This window comes from Channa argus, chromosome 23 (assembly GCF_033026475.1).
Source record: "Channa argus isolate prfri chromosome 23, Channa argus male v1.0, whole genome shotgun sequence".
Lineage (NCBI taxonomy): Eukaryota > Metazoa > Chordata > Actinopteri > Anabantiformes > Channidae > Channa > Channa argus.
The window spans coordinates 847613-872755 of NC_090219.1; positions in this window are offsets into that span (position 1 = coordinate 847613).

Sequence of the window (25143 nt, forward strand, 5' to 3'; positions counted from 1 at the left end):
AAATCACTTCTGTGATGCCTTGATGACATTAAGGACTACATGGCCTTAAGCTTTTTAAAGTTTAATGAAAACAGAAGTGATGGTATTTGGTCTAAATGGGTCTGGTAAACCCTCCCCAGTTGGCTCAGTCCCTTTGACCCTGTATGAGTAACTGACAGTTTAAATTCAGACTTTTAAGATGGACTGTGATATTAAATTTGACCGCCAAATTAGGGCAGTTGAGAAGTCTAGTTTTTTCCACCTTAGGCAGCTGGCAAAAGTTTCTCGCACAGCAGCATTTTGAAACAGTAATCCATGCTTTTACCACATCTCGGCTGGATCATTGTAAAGCACTGTATTTTGGAGTTTGCCAGTCTTCCCTTGCATGTCTTCAATTGTTTCAGAATGCTGCTGCTCGTCTCCTGGGCAAAGGGAATACATAACACCTATTCTGGCATCTCTTCACTGGCTGCCCTTGCATTTTAGAGTTCACTTTAAGATCCTTTTATTTATTTTAAAAAAATCTTAAAACAGTCTGGCCCCCCTTACCTCGTTGAACTGCTTTTTCCCTTCAAACCTTCCAGGCCCCTCAGGTCAGCTGATCAGCTTCTCCTGGAAGTACCGAGGTCCAAGCAGATCTCAGGAGGGACAGAGCCTTTGCTGTTGTTGCACCTAAATGTTATGCCCTACCTCTGCACATTAGGCAGACCCCTTCATTGTCCGTTTTTTAAACTGAAATCCCATTTTTACTCTCTGGCTTTGAATGTAGCATGAGACTCTGTTCCTGTTCTCCCGTTTTATTGTTTGTTTTTATTGTTTTTTTGTTATTTTTATGCATTGTTTTAATTTTTGTTTTAAAGTGTTTGTGTTATTATTTCACCGACTATGTACAGCACTTTGGTCAGCTGTGGTTGTGTTAAAGTGCACTAGAAATAAAGTTGAGTTGAGAATTATTAGTGAAAAACAGGAGTACTTTAAAGGGCAACTTCACACATTTTTAACGTACTTTCTATAGCTTTAGTTTAGTTTAAATGTGCGTTAATGCTTTTAATCTTCTCTCTGACTACCCTATATTAAAATAGTTCTCTGCTTCTAGATGAAAAATACCTTCAGATGATATCACCTGGAAGATTTTTTTTATCAATATGAGTTCAGATGATATCATCTGGGGGAGTTCTGGAAAAGCAGATTGACCATGATTACAATCTCCATAGTGTCAGCAACAAGATAAGGTAATCTAAAGGTTACTCCAAGTTATGTCATCTGAAGACGTTTTTTTTCCCTGGAAGTAGAGAGATATTTTAATGTAGGGAAGTCATAGGGAACTTTAATGGCATTCGTGTACTACTCAATCTAGAACTAAAAGAAAATATTTTTATATCGGTGATGATTAAATTGTGTTAGTAAACGTAACAACTGATCCTGCATCTGTTTTACACAATTAACCTTGTGTGGCATCCATTGCTGCTTTTTAAAACTATATGATGTGACGGTGTATAGTTTTAGCGTCAATACATCTGGCTTACTATAATGTAGCTTGATATGGTTCATGATAATTACTATACCTTTAGTTAGGTCATGCCCTTTGCTGTTTACCCCAAACACTACATTCAAATAATACGTTGCACTGGAACATGATCCAGTCACTGACATGTGCGATTGCAGTTTAAGAACGAGAATTTTGAAAGGGTTTGGGTAATATATATATACAGACAGACAGGAGGCACTGCCTGAAAGTAGCAGGACAGGAGCCACTTTCTGTGTTAACTTTGGTCTTTCTGACCTCAGTCCTATCAACCAATATACAAACCAGACAATTCTCAGGACTTCTCATGATGCATTTTAGTTTGCTTGGATTTTTCAGTTTGAAAGGAAACCGAATTATACAAGAAAAGGGATGAAACAAGCTTTCCAAACTTGGTCTTTGATTCACATCAGAGCAAATGAACTCTAGGCTTAAAAACACCCTTAGTTTCTTCAGAACCTTTCTAGTTCATTTAGTATTGTACGTATTATGTTATGTCCTATAGAGGCATTTACAAACATATCTCAGATCTTTTCAGACTCAGCAGAGATGATAAGACTGAGTCAGAGATGGACCTTTCTCACACCACACACACACACACACACACACACACACACACACACACACACACACACAGACTTCTTCCTCTCTAATATTGTTTGCCATCAAGTATATTAAATTAGCCACCTGTTGCTAAGGAGAAATTAAAATTAAGGAGATTATTTCAAAAAGATCAGTCACAGTCTGTTGCTGTTTTTACACAGCTCCTTTAAAAGGCAGCTCTATGTCACTCTGAACTGCTTCATTCTGTGTGCACATGGTGAGTCTAAAGTAACTGATCAAACACCAGATGCCACAGAATGTTAATTGTGGTTGGTGCACCGATGGTGACACCAGGCTGTGTAATCATCATCCTGGCAACAAAGATACAAAACATTCATAGGCATACATAATAATACCATCCAGAACAGACATATTTATGTGCTGTACCTCCAGACCCTTTAATAATCTCTCCAAGTATTAAATATTAATAGTCTGCATATGTGTCAGACGCTCTTAGATTCACAGGTCCTTGAAGGAGGATGACAGGTGGAGTAATTGTGGCGACTATGCTTCAGACAGCTCTTCCTGACAGCTGCATTACTACTCCGACTCTAGGCTTATTATTCCTGGTGGGTAAAAGCACAGCCCACTCCACCAGCATCCCAGTGGGACTAATTTACCACTGCATCATTTACAAGTTCTCCTCACATGCCACAACAGAAAGGTCTAACCAGCTTATGGCAAAAGTGTCTGTGCACTCCACTGAGTGCCGGCTTGATCGATGACTGATTGGCAGAGTGACTTATTATGATTCATTGTGTGCCTGCTGTGTCTCTCTGTAATGCCTGGCAGCTCATCTGTTAACATTAGAACCTACCTCAGTGTAGGTTGCACTTTAAATGGACAGCAGTTGCCAGCTACAGTTGTTAGCTGTGGCTGCTGACACTGTGGTTGGTGGTCACATATGTCACAAAAGTCAGTGCTGGTGGGCTGCTACCTGTCATATGAGAGTGATAGTTAAATTTTTGTTTAAATCATGTCAGGCATCCAGCAGAAATCCAAATCCCACATAACCTGCCAGCTCACTGCTGATAGTTTATATTGTAATTTTATCCTCATTTTCACAAAATCTGGCTGAAATATTTCGAAATGCTGGGCTCTCTGCATTACCAGAGTTTAAAATAAACTTTTGTGGACTGAGTAATGTGCAGAAGTGGACTAACCTGTTTTGGAAGGACTGCCTGACATGGAACATACATTTTTGCTGTTTTCCAGGAGGAGTTGTTAGAATGACAGCAGAGCACAGCATTGTTGGTGAATGTAAGAATAAACATCTGAAAGTTAAATTTTTTATCTTTTTAACACTTAAAAAAATTGCAGGTGGTAGTCACATTAAGATAATTTTTTATTGCATTACAGAAAACAGAATGTGAATGATTTTGGTGCTTTTATGCTAAACTGCTGTAAAAAGGCCAACAGATTTATCTACACTGTCACATCTCATTTAACCTCGCCAAGGTGTTGATTAAGCAACATTATAGATTGATGCACAAGAGTTCCTCAGCCTGCTTCATTTAAATTGAGTATAAAACAGCTGTTAAAGGGGAAAAGTATTGATGATACCTATTAAGAATATAATACCGCATAGTATGCATAGGAAGTTGACGCTCTGCTCGGGGTGTGTTCAGGAACCGCCCCTACTGTACTGTAGAGGACTATTTACACTTTAAAAAAATAATAAAAATCTAAATAACCAATTAAGAAATAAAAATATTATATAAAAATAATGAAATATCTAAATATTTGAGTCTATATTATCTTGATTGGGACATCTCTTCATGTATTAGGTGATTGACCAAATGAAGTATCTCTTTAACTTTTGCCATCATAAAGACAGTCTGGCTAAAATACTATTTCTTGCCAAGGTTGGCAGTAGGGGTGGTAATCTTCAGCTTACTTACAGTTCAATTTGCTCATTGCTTAAATATTTGTGTGGCCGAGTTTTTGTTGTTAGTGTCCAATGTACAGCAGTGGACAACCGTCTCTTTTCTGCAGTTTTGTAAATCATCTTTATACAAAATGCTGAATAGACTAAATATTGTGAAACAAGTTTCTCAACTCTCTTCCAGAAAAACAACAAGAAAGTTGGATGAAGAGAGTTAAATTGGAGATAATGTACTTTGCCTTGAAATACTTCTATACTTACATGTCATCAGATTGCAGTACCTGTATTTTTGGTGTTCATAAGCATGTAAATGTCTTCCTAAAGAGATATTACGTGAATCCATTACCATTAATCTAAATATAACATAAACGATCCAAAAACATTATAAACATTTCCTCAAGATGACAATGCTACTACCTACTTCTTTGGATTCATCTCAAAGACCAGCTACCACAGTTGTCACTATTATGAGGTGATAAAACTCCATGTTTGGTCTCACTTGAAGCTGAGACAAACCAAGAGTATGACCTTAGCAGAGATTGCTTTCTGCTAACATTGACCTCAGCCCATTTTTCAATATGCCAATGCTCAGTACTCTGCCTGTCATGATCTGGGCTCAATTCCACTTCCTGCCTTGGACTTTTATTTTGTAGCATTTTTTTGAACTTCCTGTTCCCAGTCTGTTCCACCAGCCTTATAATTCACAATAAGTCATTACTGTTTACGCCTGTTCCCCTCACTATTTAATTTCAGCCTTGCCCAGAGCTCCTTGGCAGATCCTCTGTCTTACTCCTGGACATTGCACCTTGCTCGCTGGGTCACCTGATTTGTTATTTGTTGTTTTGGTTTTTGTTTCCTTAATAATTTTGTCTAGTGTTCATTTTGGTTCATGCTCTAGGTTTAACATTCTTGTTCTGCTTAGCTCAGTTTGTTCTGTTACCTGCCATGTTCTATTTTTTACCCTCCTCTTAGGAGCAACTTTGTTAACTCTTGAGATTTTCCACAATAAACCTTAGGTCCATCTTTATACAAAACGTGACACTGCCCTTGTCTACATCAGTATCTGTAGCTCCACAGATCAACAATTCAGTATCCTAAAGATCCTGGACCTGACTATTACTTTTACATGCAAATGATGATTGCATCCCTCCACCTTGCTCTTGAATTGGTAATATTTTTTTTCTGATTTCTATCTTCCTTGTCAATGCTGTGCCAAGTGTAGAGTGCAGGTGTCTTAAATTCTTCTTTACATCCCTGTCACCTGTCCTCAATCAATGATTGAAATATATTGTTAGATATTAAAAATTTCTTTCAGTTTATCTCAAATCCAATACATTATTGAAAATATTTGGGCAACAGTGTTTTTCATTTCTGTGTAGTGCCACCTTTTTTGATGCCTTGCAGAGAAATATTGATGGTAAAATAGACCACAACTTCTTGAACCACATTATCCAGCGTGTAAGATATAACCAAGCGTTTCAATTTCAACGATTTTTAAACCAGAACCTTGCATTGATGTAGTTTTCCTGGATGCTGTTGGCACCCTTCATTATGGGGGTTCCTTAGTCTCTTGCTAAGTGCACTACATACCTGTCAAATCTTTAAAGGATCAAATTGGAATAAAACTATTGCCGGTTATCGCTCAAGGTGAATACCACATTTATACTTAAGAATGGATTGCCCAATTGTATTTGATACCATTGATCATAACATTTTATTACAGAGACTGGAACATGAAATTGGAATTACAGGAACTGCACTAGGTTGGTTTAAATCTTATCTATCTGATAGATTTCAATTTGTTCATGTTAATGATGAATCCTCCATGCACACAAAGGTTAGCTATGGAGTTCCACAAGGCTCTGTGTTAGGACCAATACTTTTTACTTTATATATGTCTCGTTTAGGCAACATTATTAGAAAACACTCCATAAATTTCCACTGTTATGCTGATGATACCCAGCTATATTTATCTATGGAACCAGATGAAAATAATCAGTTAATAAAGCTTCAAGCATGCCTACAAGACATAAAGGCCTGGATGTCCCACAATTTTTTACTTTTAAACTCAGACAAAACTGAAGTCATAGTATTTGGGCCCAAAAATCTCAGAGATATGATGTCCAACCATATTGTTACACTAGATGGCATAAGTCTGGCCTCCAGTACTACTGCAAGGAACCTTGGAGTTATTTTTGATCAGGATCTATCCTTTAACTCACATATAAAACAAATCTCTAGAACAGCCTTCTTTCACCTACGGAACATTGCCAAAATTAGGAGCATCCTGTCTCAAAGTGATGCCGAAAAACTGGTCCATGCATTTGTTACCTCTAGGTTGGACTACTGTAATTCCCTACTTTCAGGATGCCCCAGTAACTCCCTAAAGAGCCTGCAATTAATCCAAAATGCTGCAGCAAGAGTGCTGACTGGAACTAGCAAGAGAGATCATATTTCACCTTCACTAGCTTCTCTCCATTGGCTTCCCATTAAATGTAGAATAGAATTTAAAACCCTGCTTCTTACATATAAAGCTCTGAATGGTCAGGCTCCATCATATATAGAAGACCTTATAGCACCATATCATCCCAGTAGACCACTTCGCTCTCAGAATGCAGGCCTACTTGTGGTTCCCAGAATTTCCAAAAGTAGGATGGGAGGTAGAGCCTTTAGCTATCAAGCTCCTCTCTTGTGGAACCAGCTCCCAGTTCAGATTCGGGAAGCAGACACCCTCTCTACTTTTAAGTCTAGGCTTAAAACCTTCCTTTTTAATAAAGCATATAGTTAGTTATAATTATGCTGCCATAGGCCTAGACTGCTGGGGGACCCACCCCCCAATGCACTGAGCTCCTTTCCTCCTCTTGACCCTCTCTCCTCTCCTCTCATCCAGCAATTGTCACCACTGTATGTCATTAACTCTGTGTGTTCTCTCCCGTAGTTGTCTTTGTCCTCCTCTGTCCCCCTCTCTCTGTCCCTTTCTGCAGGTGTCCCCCGGCTTTGAAGCTGTGTGTCTTCCAGCGTGAAGCTACTGATCCTACCAATCTGCCAGATGTTTTGTTGTTGCTTTTGTTGCTCTGTTCTTCTCTCTCTCCCCTTTCCACTCACCCCAACCGGTCGAGGCAGATGGCCGTCCACCCTGAGCCTGGTTCTGCTGGAGGTTTCTTCCGTTAAAGGGAGTTTTTCCTCTCCTCTGTTGCCTATGGCTTGCTCCAGGGGGAATTGTTGGGTTCTCTTTATATATCTTTATAATCTTGACTTTATTCTGTAAAGTGCCCTGAGATTACTTTGTTGTGAATTGGCGCTATATAAATAAAGTTGAATTGAATTGAATTATTTGCAAACATATTTTTGGATATTTGACCTGCACTGACTTTCTAGGATTATGTATGTTTCCTGCATCATTGGAGATTAGAGGTCAGTAACTCTATACTATTAGTTTAGTATACTATTATTTTTCAAACTGTAAAATGCCATCTTCAACTTCTTCCTAAGGACAAATACCCTGAAAAATTCTACTATGACCAGAACATAAAATTTCACCTTTGACTAAGGTATTAAATCGCCAATGTTGAGAGTTGTAATTCATTCGATTAAATTGTTGACAATGTATCTCTAACATGTATTCCTGATTTTAATATAGACACCCATCCCAAAGAGTGGATACACTAACGAAAGCCAAAACTTGCAGATAGAAGTTTTAATTCTTAAAAAGCTAATAGTATTTTTTTGTATTACATTACCTGTCAGTTATGCAGCTGTTCATCTACAGTAGTCAATTCAACAATGACATTGCTATAAAGAATTGTATTTACTAGTGTGTTCTCTTGGGTGGTGAACACTTATGTACTCTTATTGTGAGAGCAATAGCAAGACAGTAATAAAACGATGTTGATTATATAATTGCCTTCTATGAATAAAACTCCTTATCTGACAACATGCAGTGGTTATATACCGTAACTCATTGGTCTACCCAAATTTTCTTTGAGTGACAATGTAATTATTTTTAATTTATCTTCTAAAATCCAAACCATAAGCTGTATTAATCTGACTTAATTTTTTAAGTTTTGGGTCGACAAGACCAATGTATTTGTTTTTTTGCTGTGAACTGAAGACATTTGGATTGAGATCAAAAGATGGATATAAGATGAAACCTCAGAATTTTGAAACTTGTTTAAATATTTTATTTAAAGGTGTTTACACTTTAAATACATTGGATAGGTAACACTGCTGCCTTCATCAATCTGATAAAGCCTTAAGACTTTCAGACATTGGTCCCTTTTTTGGTCATATTTTACCATCCTCACAGCTTCATTCAAACATTCCCATGACTTTGACAAAGTTAATATTGGTATTATTATTATTATTATTTTTAGTTTCTATAATTTTAGTTGAAGTTAGTGTATTTGGGTGCAGCAGCTGCTGAAGAGGTTTTTTTTTTCAGTGCTCTTTTACTTTGCATGTTTTCTATCAATGAGGTATCTTTACTATTCAATAGTAACTTTATTTACTTTAGAATTTGTCAGGCTTTCCCTTTTGATTTCTATGCCATAGACACTGCTACCACATTTTTCCTGGCCCATGCTTCCTCACTCCAGATGCCACCCCAGTTCTTATTCTGCAGATGCTACAGCAGATACATTTTACCCTTAATAAAGGCTACATTTATATCAGATTTGAAGGTATGGTCCTTGCTCATGAAAAACAGTAGTTTTTACTATCAATTTATTAGGGTAATAACCCTGCTGCCTGTCGCTTAATGTGACTCCATGCCATTCAGACTTCTGTGTATGTAAAGGTTACTAGTTCCTAGTAGCATGGGTTGGATTCACTTATGAAGACTGCATTTGTTAATAAAAAAGACAAATCAACATGAAAAAAAAAATCTACACAATTGCATTGCACAAACCCTGGGTGTAGCTAATACCACAATTCAGAATGTCCTTAAAGAGAAATAACCTACTGATGTAGTTAACAGCAACATTGAACCCAGTGGCACAGCATGCCTATAAAAGAAACAGAGCCAGGCCAGGATCCTCCATGTGTACCCCCAGTGACAGTCTAATTAATATTTTTTGATGATATAACTCGATGCCAGCAGCAGAATACATTCAGTGGTGCACAGAAACATTTCAAACATTTTGTCTGTGAATTTACAGAGAAATTGGTCAAAATTGTGAGGAGCTTTATCAGGACAAGACAAGGATCCATAACAAAAGGTCATCCTCAAAGGAAATCAACAATGTACCTACGTCATACAGTTATAGGCTTGTGAAACCCACAGCCTTCTGCATTCCAACCCAATCCTCAACCACTGAGCCACCAGGCACATTTCAACAATGGTCAAGTATATTGCTTTGAAGGGTTGCTCTAAAATATCGGAGTAAAAAGGACTACAAAAGATGTAACGAGGTATACAAACATGTCGAAGTCAAGAATCTAATGAGGAAATGTTTTTTATTTATAAACTCATCATATTTGCAAACAAAAACATGAAGCAACTTGTAACATTTAATGTTATAAGCAAAGCAAAAACACTACACTTGATGTAAGCCAGATGCTGTCATAACCTAAATGTTTTGCCAGATTCACTGGCTAAAATCGACAGTGGTGGTTTTGTCATTATTTGCACAATAATATACAAAAGGCAGTCAACAGCACGAGCCTAGCACACCTTCAGCTGGCACGTGCAATCACAAATGTGGAGAACGCTCTCCGCCAGCATGTGAGTAGTCATTTAGCACAACTATACTTTATCATCAGTCTTAACTGTTCCATGATTTATTCACACATCCAAATTTTGACCATGATCATTATTTATCATCTTAAACATTTATTATTCATTTATTGAGTTTTACAATACTGAGCAATTATTCATTTATGGCTCCTGTTTGACAATAATATACAAAAGAGACCTCCATGTCAAAATCAAACAGATCTCTACAAAGGAAGAAAAATGTAAATCTGACAATAAGTGATAGCATAAAAAGCACTCAAATGATTATCAAAGTCACACACTTGGGTAAACAGATCACCTAAATAAAGGGATAGTAATATAAATACAGTCTGTATGGTATATAGAACGCCAGTCCAAAATCTACACCATGAAGACAAAAGAACCAGTCTAACCACTCAATGTTTTAGTCACACCTTAGACCTTGTCCCCAAGTATGGCATTGAAACGTATAATTTACCAATATTTTTTCACAACTCTCTAAGATCTGACCATTTTCTAATAACATTTGAATTTACAATAATGGACTATACACCAGTTAGGAAAACATTCCACTAAATGTAGATGCTTAAGGGAAAAAGCTGTCAACAAATAAAAAAAAATAAAGATTCTTTCATCATTTGCTTCACCATATGTCAATACAATGGAAAGTAGCCACCTTAATTTTACTCCTGCACAAGTTGATTATCTTGTTGACAATTCTGCAGCCTCACTACGTTCAATAGTCGATAGTGTTGCCCCTCTGAAAAACAAGGCAGTAAACCAGAAGAGCCAGTCTCCATGGTATAGTTCAGAAACACGCAACTTAAAACAGGCAACACGAAAGTTAGAAAGGAATTGGCGTTCCAGAAATTTTAGAAAAATCTCATTAAGCCTGGAAAAACTGTTTACAAATGTACCAAAAAGCTCCCTGTGATGCCAGAACAACATCATATTCATCATCAATAGAAGAAAACAAGAACAACCCCCGGTTTCTGTTCAGCACTGTAGCCAGGCTGACTAAGAGCCGTAGTTCTGTTTAGCCTAGTATTCCCTTAACTCTGAGCAACAATGACTTCATGACTTTCTTTATGAATAAAATTGTAGCTATTAGAGAAAGAATTCACCAGATCCTCCCCCCAAATATTATAGATAGATCTTCATGTACAACAGTGCTAGAATCATCAATAAGGCCCCTATGCCTCTTAGATCACTTTTTACTGTTAGATCTCGCTGAGCAAACTTCAATTATTACCTCATCTAAACCAACAACCTGTCTGCTAGACCCTATTCCAACTAAACTGCTCAAGGAAGCTTTAACCTTAATAGATGCATTCGTATTAGATATCGTCAATCTATCTTTACAAACAGGCTATGTACCACAGGCCTATAAGGTAGCTGTAATTAAACCGCTACTTAAAAAACCCGGTCTTGACCCAGGTATTTTAGAAAATTACAGACCAATTTATTTCTAAAATCCTTGAAAAAGTAGACCTGGTCTAAACATGGTCTGCACTTATATAACGCTTTTCTACCTACTGGCACTCAAAGCACTTTACACTGCTTCTTATTCACCCATTTGCACTCACAATCATACACACACTTATACACTGGTGGGGGAGGTGCTATGCAGCTGGCCAACACTCACCAGTAGCAACTAAATTGGGGTTCAGTGTCTTGCTCAAGGACACTTTGACATGTGACCGGAGGAGCCAGGGATTGAACCAACAACTGCACTACCTTCCTGCGCCACAGTCGCCCCATATGACTGGTAACATTATTAGAGAACACTCCATACATTTCCATTGCTATGCTGATAAAACCCAGGTATATCTATCTATGGAACCAGATGAAAAAGAAATCAGTTAATCAAGCTTCAAGCATGCCTACAAGACATGAAGACTGAAGACTGAAGTCTACAAGACTACAAGACTGAAGTCATAGTATTTGGGCCCAAAAATCTCAGAAATATGCTGTCCAACCATATCGTTACTCTAGATGTCATAAGTTAGGCCTCCAGTACTACTGCAATGAACCTTGGAATTATTTTTTACCAGGATTTGTCCTTTACCTCACATATAAAACAAATCTCTAGAACAGCCTTCTTCCACTTAGGGAACATTGCCAAAATTATGAGCATCCTGTCTCAAAGTGATGCAGAAAAACATGCATTTGTTACGCCTAGGTTGGACTACTGTAATTCTCTACTTTTAGAATGCCTGCAATTAATCCAAAGTGCTGCAGCAAGACTGCTAACTAGAATTAGCAAGAGAGATCATATTTCACCTTCACTAGGTTCTTTCCATTGGCATCCCATTAAATCTAGAATAGAATTTAAAACCCTGCTTCTTACATATAAAGCTCTGAATGGTCAGGCTCCATCATATATAGAAGATCTCATAGCACCATATTATACCAGTAGACCACTTCGTTCTCAGAATGCAGGCCTACTTGTGGTTAGGGTTAGGGTTGTGGAATTTTCAAAGGTAGAATGGGAGGCAGAGCCTTTAGCTATCAAGCTCCTCTCCTGTGGAACCAACTCCCATTTCTGATTCAGGAAGCAGACACCCTCTCTACTTTTAAGTCTAGGCTCAAAACCTTCCCCTTTGATAAAGCTTATACTTATAGTTATGCTGCTATAGGCTTAGACTGCTGGGGGACCCACCTCCCAATGTGCTGATCTCCTTTCCTCCTCTCACCCCACAATTGTCACCACTGTATGACATTAATTCTATCTTCTTTCTCCAGTAGTTGTCATTCTCCTTCTCTGTCTCCCTCTCTCTCTCCCTTTCTGCAGGTGACTCTGGCTTTGGAGCTGTGTGTTTTACAGTGTAGAGCTACTGGTCTTACCAACCTGCCCGATGTTTTTTGTTGCTCTTTTCTTTTCTCTCTTCCCTTTCCACTCACATTAACCGGTCAAGGCAGATGGCCGCCCACCTTGAGCCTGGTTCTGCTGAAGGTTTTTTCTGTTAAAGGGAGTTTTTCCTCTCCAGTGTTGCCTACGGCTTGCTCAAGGGGGATTTGTGGGGTTCTCTCTATACATCTTTATAGTATTGACTTTATTCTGTAATGTGCCTTGAGATGATTTTGTTGTGATTTGGCGCCATATACATAAAGTTGAATTGAATTAACTAATTCTGTGACAAGATTGTTGAAAAGTCAGGAGATGGATGCAAGAACATTTTTTAGTCATTAGCTATCCCTGGTATTACAGTAATTTCATTAAGAAATGGAAGAAATGTGGCACAATTATGTATGTGTAAATCTGCCTAGAGCATTCTGTCCTGAAAACCTGTGACTGCAAAGAAGGAGAAGACATGAAATATGTGTACAATTTGTTTGCGGCTCATGAAATCCTATAAAAGTGGTATTTCAGTTTCTCCCAATCAGGTGACATCTTGACAAATGGCAGTGACAAATTATAAGCAGGAGTTTACTTAAAGAACTAAACAGAATAAAATTACAAAAATAAGGCACATAAGGCGTATAAATCAGTAAAGTCACTAAGGTCACTTGCATGACAATTTTGGTATAGAGGTGTTGTGTGCAAAGCAAGGACAAAAAATATTTAATGATTGCGCATGAGCATTAAAACCAGGGGCCAGCACTATGTTTTGCCATTTAAGTCACTATAGTTTATTTATTAAGTATTACCTGGACAGTATGAAAATGCAAACAGTAAGAAGCTTAATTTCAGACATTTATTTAAACACAAGAGAAATTTATTTGTGGTGGTATTCTAACACCTTTTCAGATGTCTATATGACTATGACTTTATTCATTTCTGGGAAAAAATGCACAATAATCTAAATATATACACATTAAGCAAACACCTAACATACTAGACGTCTAATTGACTTAGATAGCATTGTTGCATATGGGCCTGTGTGTATCTCTGAGCTATCCACTCTGAAACCCTCAGTGCACTGATAGCTGACCTTTCAAGTCCTCTGCATTACCTTTTCTTTAATTGTTGGCGTGAACTTTGAGCTGATTCATTATTCCATCACCTCAGACCTGTGCAGCAGCACATCCTATCCACCATCACATTTTTCCCTCTTTATTTTTAGATGATTCTCCACAGAGCTCACAAATTTGACTGACACTCTTGACTGTGTATGTGGCAGCATGGGGCAGCACTGATGTTGTTTTATTATTAGTTTTGAATTTCAGTATACCGTCAGAATACTTACTTGTGGGAACACACTTTAGTCCCACAGTTTGCCTGAAAAATTGTAAATATTATCATTCAAAATTAAAAGAGGCAGGAATAATGTTTCCATTTCTCTACCTACTAGAAGCTCCCTCCAGATGTTTAAGATCCTTGCCCCATCTCTAAGCTATACTCGCCAAGTGACGCAGCAGTTGCGTTCAGGGTGACTCAGGCTGAGGCTGTAGAAGGCCAAGGCTCGTTCTCCTGTCTCTCCTCCCTGGTGACCCCCACGCCACCAATGTGGGAACTACCATATGGTAAAAGTCTTCAGCTGGGCCTCTGGTGCCAAAAGTTATGTTGTGTGGTAGTTTTATCAGCATGACTAATTTTGACAGACAGAAAAATGCTTAAAATGTAAAACTGCCCTAATCAAACACTTCAATGTGGAAATGTTACTGTATTTATCAGTATGTAAAATATACATTTATTTGATCCTGGCATAAACAGCCTTTTATATTTGCATTAAAATGCACTAATTGCAGTGTAATTACGTAAGTTTAACTGTGATGTACTTGTAGCCTACTCTACGTGTTGCATTTCAAATGCTGTAATCTTAAGAACAACTGTATTTGGTAGTAACTAGTACCTGCTATAGATTCTGTAAAGGGGAAACTAAGATCAATGAGACATACTGTATATTGAGCAGTAACCGCAAAACAACAAATTATTTCAGTCTAAATGAATAAAAACAAAAGCACAGTTCAGTCTTGAGTATCAATCTAGTGATATCCTCCTCCATTCTTCATGTTTTTCACGCACAACCTCGTTAATGAAAGACAAATATAAGTTGTCTTGTTGAGCACATTTGTGTTAATGAATATGCATTCACAAGCATACACTTACTGTAGCTACAAATGATCTTTACATTAAATAGTTTTATTTCCTGAAGAATATACACAGGAATGTTGTGCAGTATCTACTGTATGCGCTTTCTACTGGGTCTACATTTCCTTTGGGCTCGTCTCTCCTCACCCACCTCTAAACAAGTGCTAAGTTGACGTGGTGCAGAAGATGCTATTTGTATTGATTTTATGATGCTGTTATTCTGACAGTATTTTCCATGTGTTCACTTCTCCCAATGCTTCTCTGTCTCTTTATGTTGCCCCTGTGGGTATTTTGTAGCACAGTGCTGAGCAGGTTCGCCCTGTAAACAGAGCATGAAGGTCATTGTTAGTTGTGGGAAATGTGTACTAATAAAGCTCCAGGTGCAGCAGTGGCTGTGATGCAGAGTGTACTGCGACAATCTCAGGCAGCTGCAGAAAATTGCTGTATTATTTTCTTTTTTCCTGAATAATAACACTACATAGAAAACATTCATTTTATAACAAGAAAAAGACTTATTACGCCTATACCCATACAAGTGTATTCTACATGAATCGCGTACTGTATTCTCTGGGGGCGACTGTGGCGCAGGAAGGTAGAGCGGTTGTCCACCAATCTCACAGTTGTTGGTTCAATCCCCGGCTCCTCCGGTCACATGTCGAAGTGTCCTTGAGCAAGACACTGAACCCCAACTTAGTTGCTCCTGGTGAGTGTTGGCCAGCGGCAGAGCAGCTCCCCCACCAGTGTATGAATGTGTGTGTGATTGTGAGTGTGAATGGGTGAATAAGAAGCAGTGTAAAGTGCTTTGAGTGCCAATAGGTAGAAAAGCGCTATATAAGTGCAGACCATTTACCATTTAATGTGGGAAAATAAAGACTACTTTGAACTTCTTCCTATTCTTACTCTCCTTTAATTATGGATGCAATGTATATTGCTGATAAAGAAGCAATAACTGTACTGCAGTCCAGAACTTTTTGACTGAGAACTTCATTAGTGTTATAAGACAGATATCAAATGTGATTTCTGTCTGTCGACTCTGTCAAATTATTAATAATGAAGTGTAAATAGAGAAACAGTTAAAAGGGAAAGGATAAAAAAAGGTTTTCAGTAGCATTTAGGTACACCAAAAATGTAGGACCTATATGTGATGCACAGCACTGTGTGGTCACGTTGTATGTGCATGGAAATGTAAAAGACAACTTTAAGATGTCATTGTTTGAATATGTGTTTGGTGAGGTAGTACACACGTCACATAAGTGAGACAGTCGTACTTGCCTGGAGCTCGCCCTTTACAGTCTGACCAAAGTGAGGGAAGAAAGCAGACCACTGTCGCCTGTCTCATGATTTTATTGTTGTTTACAGGTCAGTAACAATACAAAAAAGAAATCATCTGAAATTATCTCTGAACAAGGTTTTTCTGAGAGAAGTACTTCAGGCAAGTGATCATGTTTTTGAATTTACTTTGTTTCAACATGAGAATCGTAAGAGACTTCCATAGAACAGTTCGGTTAGAGAAGTACAGTTAAGGTGTATTTAAATGTCATTGTAGATCTGAGTAAAAATGCAACCGCAAGGGGGAACAAGCCAGTGTCTTCTTGTGCCAGTCCCAAGTCTGGATAAATGCAGAGGGTTGTGGCAGGAAGGGCATCCGACGTAAAACACATGCCAAATCAAACATGCAAATCGTGACAATGACTTCCATACCGGATCGGTCGGGGCCAGGGGTAACAACGACCGGCACCGGTGCTGTTGACTTACAGGGTACCGGTGGAAATTGGACTACTGTTGGTCGAAGACGAAGAAGAAGAGGACGAAGGTGTGTTCGTAGGCAGAGAGAGAAGAGGAAAGCTAAGAATGTAGGACTGACAGTAGGGACTTTGAATGTTGGTACTATGACAGGGAAGGCTAGAGAGTTGATGGACATTATGCAGAGAAGGAAGGTGGACATACTGTGTGTCCAGGAGACCAGGTGGAAAGGTAGCAAGGCTAGAAGCTTAGGAGCAGGGTTCAAGTTGTTCTACCATGGGTCAGATAGGAAGAGAAATGGAGTAGGAGTTATTCTGAAAGAGGAGTTGGTGAGGAATGTTCTAGAGGTGAAAAGAGTATCAGACAGGTTGATGAGTCTGAAGCTGGAAGTTGAAGGGGTGATGTTCAATGTTGTGAGTGGTTATGCCCTACAGGTAGGATGTGAGTTAGAAGAGAAGGAGAAATTCTGGAGTGAGTTAGATGAAGTGATGCAGAGCATCCCCAGAGGTGAGAGAGTGGTCATTGGTGCAGAGTTCAATGGGCATGTAGGTGAAGGGAACAGAGGTGATAAGACTGTTATGGGCAGGTTTGGTCTTCAGGACAGGAATGCAGAAGGTCAGATGGTGGTAGACTTTGCAAAAAGGATGGAAATGGCTGCAGTGAACACTTTCTTTCAGAAGAGGCAGGAGCATAGGGTGACGTACAAGAGCGGAGGTAGAAGCACTCAGGTGGACTACATCTTGTGTAGACGCTGTAATCTGAAAGGGATCAGTGACTGTAAAGCATTGGTAGGGGAGAGTGTAGCCAGACAACACAGGATGGTGGTGTGTAAAATGATGCTGGTGGTGAGGAAGATGAAGAGGACTAAGGCAGAGCAGAGGATGAAGTGGTGGAAGTTGAAAAAGGAAGAATGTTGTGTAGTTTTCAGGGAGGAGCTGAGACAGACTCTGGGTGGTTTGGAGGTGCTTCCAGATGACTGGACTACTACAGCTAATTTGATCAGGGAGACAGGTAGGAGGGTACTCGGTGTGTCATCTGGAAAGAGGAAGGCGGACAAGGAGACTTGGTGGTGGAACGAGGAAGTTCAGGAGTGTATACAGAGAAAGAGGTTAGTTAAGAAGAAGTGGGACACAGAGGACTGACGAGAGTAGACAGGAGTACAGGGAGATACAGCGTAAGGTGAAGGTAGAGGTGGCAAAGGCCAAACAAAGAGCAGGACTGCTAGGTTGGACACTAAAGAGGGAGAGGTGGATCTGTACAGATTGGCCAGACAAAGAGATAGAGATGGGAAGGATGTGCAGAAGGTTAGGGTGATTAAAGATAAGGATGGAAATGTATTGACAGGTGCCAGGAGTGTGATGGGAAGATGGAAGGAGAACTTTGAAGAGTTGATGAACGAGGAAAATGAAAGGGAACGAAGAGTAGAAGAGGTGACTGGTGTGGAGCAGGAAGTAGCAAAGATTAGTAAGAGTGAAGTGAGGAGGGTGTAGAAGAGGATTAAGAGTGGAAAGGCAGTTGGTCCTGATGACATACCTGTGTAGGTATGGAAGTGTCTAGGAGAGGTGGCAGTGGAGTTTCTGACTAGTTTATTTAACAAGATCTTGGAGAGTGAGGATGCCCAAGGACTGGAGGAGAAGTGTACTGGTGCCAATTTTCAAGAACAAGGGAGATGTGCAGAGCTGTGTCAACTACAGAGGAATAAAGTTGATGAGCCATACAATGAAGTTGTGAGAAAGAGTAGTGGAAGCTAGGCTAAGGGCAGAGGTGAGCATTTATGAGCAGCAATATGGTTTCGTGCCTAGAAAGAGTACAACAGATGCAGTATTTTCTTTGAGGATGCTGATGGAGAAGTACAGAGAGGGGCATAGGGAGTTGCATTGTGTCTTTGTAAATTTAAAGAAAAGATATGACATGGGGCCAAGAGAGGAGCTGTGGTATTGTATGAGAAAGTCTGGAGTGGCAGAGAAGTATGTTAGAGTGGTGCAGGACATGTATGAGAGCTGTAAGACAGTGGTAAGGTGTGCTGCAGGTGTGACAAAGGAGTTCAAGGTGGAGGTGGGTCTGCATCAAGGATCAGCTCTGAGCCCCTTCTTGTGTTATCTGGTGATGGACAGGCTGACAGATGAGGTTAGACAGGAATCTCTGTTTGCAGATAACATTGCAATTTGTAGTGAAAGCAGGGAGCAGGCAGAGGAAAATCTAAAGAAATGGAGGTCTGCTCTGGAAAACAGAGGAATGAAGCTTAGCCACAGCAAGACAGAATACATGTGTGAATGAGAGGAACCCAGGTGGAACGGTGAGGTTACAGGGAGCAGAGGTGAAGAGGGTGCAGGACTTTAAGTACTTAGGGTCAACGGTTCAGAGCAACGGAGAGTGTGGAAAAGTGTCACCCAAAGTCTCCCATCCTCTTCTCCTCCTTCTCTACCTGTCTGTTTTGTGTTCGTGTGTGTATCTTTCCTCCCTAGCGCACCTGGTACTGCAGCGGCGGCCACAACTGCATGCAATCATTCGTCCTAATGACAGCAGTTCGTATACCTCCTGTACACCACAAGTCGCCAGATCATCTCAGTAACCTCCATGGTACTTGAGTACCCTAGGCTTCCTAAAAATAATCAGCACAGAATTGCCTACTCATTCATTGCATCTCCTCTCCCACAGAACCTCCGGCCGCCCTGCTGCGTCCAGTCATCCTCTTCGACTCCTCTGCACCAAATTCCATGGCTACCTCCCGTCCTCCTCCTGCGACTCGCCACTCCATCGCTCCCTCCAGCACCAGGTCTCAAGCTTGGATCTGGCTCTCCCTCTTCGGACATCGCTCTCCATCAGCACTCCCCTTTCCCCCCGTTTCTACCTGTGCTGCCTACCCGAATAAACCATTGTAACCCTCCCAATAACCTGGTTCAGTCTCTCTTTCTGGATCGACTTGTATTGACTGCACTTAGTGTGACAGAAAAGAGGTGAAGAGGTGTGTGCAAGCAGGTTGGACGGGTGGGGAAAAGTGTCAGGTGTGTTGTGTGATAAAAAAATGATCAGCGAGAATGAAAAGAAAGGTGTTCAAGACGGTGGTAAGACCAGTGATGTTGTTTGGCTTAGAGACAGTGGCACTGAAGAAAAGACAGGCGGCAGAGCTGGAGGTAGCAGAGCTTAAGATGTTGAGGATCTCTTTGGGATTGACGAGGATGGACAGGATCAGGCATACATTTGAGGGACAGCTCATGTTAGATGTTTTGGACATAAAGTCAGAGACGCCAGATTGAGGTGGTTTGGACATGATCAGAGGAGAGACTGTGAATATATCAGTAGACGGATGCTAAGGTTGGAGCTGCCAGGCTGCCAGGTCTAGAGGAAGACCAAAGCCTATGGATGTAGTGAGAGAGGACATGAAGTTAGTTGGTGTGAGAGAAGAGAATGCAGAGGACAGGGTTAGATGGAGGCACATGATTTGCTGTGGTGACCCCTGAAAGGTAACAGCTGAAAGGAAAAGAAGAAGCACATTTAAGCGGTTAATTAATCTGCTTTTCACCTTCCATTTTCTCTTTATTGTCCACTGCATGCAGGACACTGACTGATTTCAATAAAAATCCAAAGGCTGTCTTTGGATTGAAAACAAAAAGCCTATCAATAAATGCCCATTATTGATGGGCACATGTTCTGCTACTTGGCATCAGTTAGTTTCCCTGTTCTATTGCACATCCACTGTGAACTATTGAGGAAATATTTAAAAGGTAGATCAACCTAAAAGGTATGCGCCACAACATCCATTTTTCTTTTGCAGGTGTGTCTTACCCTCATATGATTTGAATTCAATAAAAGTACTTTCAACATATTTTTGGGAGGATAATGCTGCTATTGAATTTTTTTCTCGCCACATGCTCCAAATTGGTATTTCTTTATACTGTGGCGGCTCACTGTGTTGTGTAAGTGGCTTTTAAAATGCTTCAGCATGTTGGCATGGCAGTAGATATACTCTACTGATAGACACCATTGATGACATGCACCAATCTCTGATACTGTTATTGATATTAGGAAGATTGCTGTGCAAATTTAGCTAAAAGCAGCCTGGGGCTCAAAATGTGTGTTTCCCAGTTTTCCCTCTCGCTGATACAGCTCTGCTTTGCACTTTATACTCCACCATGCTATGCAAAGACCTACATTTAGTCATTAACCAATTGGAATTAATAAGAATGCTTCAAAACTTACTAATCAAGAAGAGATCATTGCTCTTCATTGTTCAGAAGGGCAGACCTTGTTTCAACAACACATATTTGTATAACAAAAGAAAAATGTTGCATATAGCTTTAACATTTTACATGAGTGCAGTGGGGTTCAAAATTAAGACCACAAGTTAAGAAGTTAAGCATTTTGCATTTATTCTTTATTTAGTACACCCCTTCAAAGTAAACTAAAACCAACATTTTCAGTTATATCCCAGTTTGGTTTTCTGGTCCAGTTTAAAATCACTTTGGCTAAAATTAGGCAGTAATAACAGCCCAGAATTTCTGCACTTCCAGTTTCAATAAAGTAAGTAATTAAACACATTAGTACAAACAGTCTGAAAAACTTCACCGGACTTTTAGGTTAAATGTCTGTCACTTGTTTGTAGTTGTCTAACATAATGTTTCATGTTCCCTCTCCTTCAAACTTTTTTTTAATGCTTTGCTGCTGTTATTTGAAACAGAAACATGAAATTGTCACCAACATTAGCACCACCAGTATGAAAAAGAAAAATAATTTAGAACAGGTCTTATTTAGGACACATTTTGTGAGGGGCTAGTTCTTGTGTTGGACCCAATAAAGTTGCTTAAAACAATTCTTCAGTGTAAATTAGTTTTATTAAGAAAGTTTATTGTTGGCAAGGCAGGATGTAGAAGTGGTCAACCCTCTGACTCGCTAGGTGGCACTGATCTCCAGTCTATGGGGGAGGACAAACAGATGAAATTTACACTGACAAGTGGGAAATTGAGTTTAAAACTAAGGCAAGACTTACTACAGTGCATGGGGAGGAGAGTCTGGAGGAGAGGTAAGGGGACGACTGAAGTGCGCAATTCAGTGAGCAAGTGCAACAGATTATCCTGAGATAGTCCGTGATGCTCGGTATAATAATCAATAGTTCCTTATTAGTAACCTGAGTCTCAAAGGCAGAGAGTTACACTGGGCCATAGGCACCTAGGCCTGGCAAAAATAGAACATGAGCGAGGCATGGCACTAAACATGGGGGCATGAAACTAGGCATGAGCATGGCGTGGAACTAGGCATGAGCATGGCGTGGAACTAGGCATGAGCATGGCGTGGAACTAGGCATGAGCATGGCGTGGAACTAGGCATGAGCATGGCGTGGAACTAGGCATGAGCATGGCATATGGCTAAATGTATGTGGCTGCATTAATGTAGGCTTGAAAACTTTAAAAAAAAAAGTTTCCAAGCAGAGAGAGTCAATAGGAGGTTGTACTCACTAATACAGAGCGGCAAGCAGAGGCAGGTCGATAAACGTAACGTGGTCTGAACCGTGGAAAGCAATGAAGAGATTTCATGAAGGCTGGAAAGTTGCGGTCAACAAGAGCTGACAATCTGGCAGGTTGGTGAAGGAACCGAGGAGGTATATAAGTAAAGTGGTGAAACCATGTGAAACTGATTAACGGTGATTAGTAAAGCTGGAACAACGAGACGGGACCAGGAAACAGGAAGTGACTGCAAAATAAAAGTCCTGAGGGCGGAAGTGAAGTCAGGGATTCTGACACATTTTAAGTTTTATTTATTACAGTGAACACGTTTATAGTTAATAGAAAAACTACCTGTGCAGTCTAGGCATCAGGAATTCAGGTCTCAGCTAAGATACTGTACCAACAATGTAACAATTTCAAAACCACCAGTGTCACATCTAAGGAAGAGTTCATTTGTCTATAATTAGTGAGGGTGGTGTGCTGAGGTAAGTGAGAGATTAGGTGATTTGAGTACATCATGTTAGTAATTGCACAGAAGACTAAGACTTTATGAATAAGAAAACATTTACTGTATCAAAACATTATAGTGCATTTCTGTTTTTGGGACCCCTCTAAATTGGGGCCTCAGGCAATTGACTGAGAATCTCCAGACACCTTGTGTGTGCAAATGTGTGTGTGTGTGTGTGTGTGTTCTCTATGTAATTTGTAGGTTTAGTGACTTGCTGTAGGGACTGACTTATTTGGGCCAGGTGGTCTGAATCAAAAAAGGAAGAGGACTGCACAGACTCCTATTTCTTCTTTAATGGAGCAACATTACATAAAATCAACACCCATACATTATCTGTACCTGCTTGTTCTGTTAAGGGTCTCAGGGGGATGGAGCCTGATTGCACTTTTGTGTTCTGAATCAAAATTTTAAATTGCTGCTTAGCCCTCCTGTTGTGTTCCAGTTAAATGTGTCAAGGTGAGGTGAGCCCTCCGGGGGACAGCGTGGAAATGAGGGGTCTAGTAACCCAGAGGCAGGCAATGGACCCACCACCTGTGGACCAGGCCAGCTGGAGAACACAAACAGGATCTCAAGAGGCTGCTGCGTCGACCTGTTCCGGAAGCTGAACCAAAGTCACAGCAACTACCTGAGTGAACCCTTCAGGACCGCTGGCGGTGTCAAAACGCCCGGGAGCCAGAGCTGAGGTCGCAGCGTTGACCCACCCGGGAGCAGGAGCTGAGGTGACGGCATTGACCCACCCGGAGACAGGACCACCCGCCCGGAGACAGGAACAGGAGCCAAGGTGGCGGCATTGACCCGTCCAGAACAGGAACAGGAACTGGGATGTGGTTTGGTTGATGGCCGAATCAGGAACAGGTAGGCGACTTGCTGATTCAGAAATAGGGTCAGGAACTGGAAGTAGCATGGATGATGGTGTGACCGAGATGAGTGATTTGGTTTGAGGTTTAATTGTTTTCCTGCGTCTGAGGCCTTGGAAAAAAAAAATAGGGGGCGATTTACCGCTCTGAAAACAAATGATCAGGGATCCCCAAAAGATAACTTCGGTTATCAATCTACTCTCTGTATCAATTCCAAAACTCAACTACCTCAGCAGGTTTCATGATGAAGCCCTACCGCATCTTGCTGGGTCCGGTTATGGTCGGATCATCCTGTTAGGGTTAGTTTTTTAAGTGGACCCAAGAGCCACGAGGCAAAACTGGTTCGGTTACATCAATGAGTTAGATTAATGATTTTAACACAGGACAGGGAAAAACAACCAACATAAATGCACTCCTATTAAGGAGGACAAAACTGGCAAAACCCAGAGGGATGACTACAAAACTAGAAACAAGGAATTAACTGAGACATAACCACAAAGGAATTTAACCAAGGAAGAAAATGACAAACTAGGAGGCGGAACAAAAGAAAAACATGGGTTAAACGAGTGGTAACCTTAAAACCTGGGACAATGAAACTAAACAAAGACACCAGGAAAACAAAAACACTGGGAAGTGCTAAACATGAACGTAACATCAAAACCAGACTAACTCGTTTTAAGGCGACAATACAGGAAGTGACTGAGAAACTGGGATCAAAAACAAATCAAACCTCAAACCAAAGATACAGGTAACAGAGTCCATATGAACAGGGTTAGGAGTCCATGAGTCATGAGTCATGAGTCAAGTAACTTGGAAGGCAACGTGTTGCACTGATGACAGGGACAAACAAAGATGATGATCCGACCAGAACCAGGGGGAGAGCTGGGTTTAAAAAGGGCAGGGGAACAGGTAAAAACAATTGAGAGCGGTGATGACTGGTAAACTGGAGAGATTAACTGGGGACAGAAGGCGGAGAAAAGGGGGTACAAAATAAAAGTCCAGAACAGGAAGTGAAATTGAGAGCCAGATCATGACAAAATGTGACCAATTTATAAGTTTCCTCTCTAAAAAAGGACAACAAATTAAAACCATTTGTCATGAGGTTCCATGACTGTGTTAACACACACCTCAACACGCAGATGCACTTGAGCTGACACACACACTCACACACACACACACACACACATCTGTAGGGACAGCTGTAGCTCAGTTGTTAAGGCAGTTGTTCACCGACAACAGGGTCAGTGGTTTAATTCCCGGTCCCTCCTGGGTACACATCAAAGCGTCCTTGGGCAAGACACTGAACACTAAGTTGCTCCCAGTGGGTTAGGTGAGCACCTTGCATGGCAGTTACCGCCATCTGTTTGTGTGAGTGTGAATGGGTAATTGAGAAGCAACACTGTAAAGCATTGGACAAAAGCGCTACATAAGCAGAAATTTACCATTTACTATTTATCACATCTTATACACCTTTTTGGCCTCCATGGCAGCCCATGGCCCATATTGACAATATAATTTTTATACCCCCGGAACCACACTTTTTTAAAAACAGAACTGCAAGATAATCTCAATTATACAACTTTCTCACAGCTCTGGTATATAAAGCTTTTTTGAGGCCTTGCTCACAGTTCAGTCTGTGGCAGCAGGATGGCTAAGATTCTGTATATAATGCACGCGAAACTCTGGACTTATTTTACCATGACAATGATCAGGAGGAGAGATTTGATTTTAAAGGTCCCTTTATTGGACATTACAAAACAACAGCTAATCCCAGTCAAATCATCGTTTTAGAAAAATAAAACAGAAAAATGCAGAAAGCTATAAAGAAAAAAATACCAACATAGCCAACGCACT